General features: G+C 48.0%; 1 pseudogene; it reads right to left on the bottom strand.

Moving 5' to 3' along the window:
* Positions 1-471: 471 nt before the first annotated feature.
* On the bottom strand, positions 472-563 carry LOC136396347 (small nucleolar RNA U3; annotated as a pseudogene).
* Positions 564-1,922: the final 1,359 nt, after the last annotated feature.

Here is a 1,922-nt window from a genome sequence, read left to right as displayed (position 1 = left end):
ACCCAAGGTTGCTGGCTCCAGCAAGGGGTTACTCTGTCTGCTGAAGGCCCGTGGTCAAGGCACATATGAGAAAGCAATCAATGAACAACTAAGGTGTTGCAATACGCAATGAAAAACTAATGATTGATGCTTCTCATCTCTCTCCGTTCCTGTCTGTCTGTCCCTGTCTATCCCTCTCTCTGACTCACTCTCTGTCTCTGTAAAAAATAAATTAATTAAAAAAAAAAAAAAGAAAAGAAAAGAAGAGGGATTGCAGGTGGCCTGCAGCTGGGCTTGACCACTTTTGTACATCCCCTCCTCCCCAGCCGGCAAGACTGAGCTCGTACCTGGGCCTCAGTGGTGGCCAGCCGGCTTCCGCCCTTGCAGACAGAGCCGCGCTTCTTCTTCGGTTCCTCCAAACTCATTTCTTTGGACCCTGACAGGGGGGCAGTGTTAAAGGTATCTACAGCTGCAGCCGATACTGTTATCCGGCCTCCTCTCAGTCTTGTCTCTGGAGGGGGGGGCACAATACCACTGGATAGAAATAAACAAACTATAGAAATGATCCCTAAAAGTATAGTCTTCACTGGGTGAAGACTATAAAATGGGTGTAAAGCCAGTGGCCAGGGCCACCATCACAGCAGCCTGGCTCATGCAGGTTCGCATTGGATTCTGACAGTTGGTAAAGAAACAACGGAGCCAAAAACTGATGGGCCATCATCTTTAATCCTAGTTTGCACCCGGTGGGCAAGTAAAAACACACACTGGGCTCCAAAACCCACTCACATTCAGTGCTCACAAAGCTACTGACTTATTCGAGTTTCCTAGAATCAAAGCTTTCTAGCTCACCAGCCTTATTCACCTCTGTTCCCCATCTCCTTCCTTCTCCCTGCACAAACTCTTCTCTGCTCTCTAATGCTAATCTCAGGAACCAAGAGAGCAAGATCCCGTTCTGCCCCCATTTTATAGTGTAGAAATCCAGACCTTTAATCCAATATACAAAATAGGGAAGTCTCTAATACAAAGTCACTTTCTGAGGCATGATGGGATTGTACCACCCCATTAAAAAGGGTAGGAAAGGCTTAATCCCAAAACCAAGCCCCAGGCTACAAGGATTCTGCCTGCCCACAGCCCACGGAGACTGGGCAACGGCCTCCACGTGGGCAGCGCCATCTTTAACAAAGTGAGCATAATACATTTTATCTGCCCAACAATGGGGTAAAATGGGAGCTTGCTCTCTTGGTTCCTGAGATTAATATTAGAGGAGAGAGCAGAGGAGAGCAGAGGAAAGCCACGTGGAGGAGGCCAGGAGAAGCAGCCAAGATGGTGGAGTGTTGAGTGAGAAGCCAGTTTGTGCAGAGTTTGTGCAGGGAGAAGGAAGGAAGGACATGGGGAACAGAGGTGAATGAGGCTGGTGAGCTAGAAATCTTTGATTCTAGGAAACTCGGATAAGTCAGTAGCTTTGTGAGCACTGAATGTGAGTGGGTTTTGGAGCCCAGTGTGTGTTTTTACTTGCCCACCAGGTGCAAGCTAGGATTAAAGATGATGGCCCACCAGTTTTTGGCTCCATTGTTTCTTTACCGACTGTCCGAATCCAATGCGAACCTGCATGGGCCAGGTGGCTGTGATGGTGGCCGTGGCTACTGGCTTTACAGGCTGTCATCTTTTCTGTGTCTCCTCACCTTCTAGGAGTCCCAGCGACCACCCTGACCATGATCAAATCCCAGATCTTTCAGGGAAGAGGACGAGAGTGTTAAATAAGCAGGCACAGTGAGAGGTGGCAGACTGTCCAGACTGCCAAGGGCCCCTCCTACATCGAGTCTCTCATCTCTCCCAGTCTTTTTTAGTCTATGTTTTTTTTAATTTATTTATTGATTTTTACAAAGAAAGGAAGAGGGGGAGAGAGAAAGAGAGAAAGACAGCAATCTGTTCCTGTATGTGCC

The sequence above is a fragment of the Saccopteryx leptura genome, chromosome 2, assembly GCF_036850995.1.
Source record: "Saccopteryx leptura isolate mSacLep1 chromosome 2, mSacLep1_pri_phased_curated, whole genome shotgun sequence".
Lineage (NCBI taxonomy): Eukaryota > Metazoa > Chordata > Mammalia > Chiroptera > Emballonuridae > Saccopteryx > Saccopteryx leptura.
The sequence above is the reverse complement of the archived record's forward strand: the minus strand, read 5'-3'. Positions and strand labels throughout refer to the sequence as shown.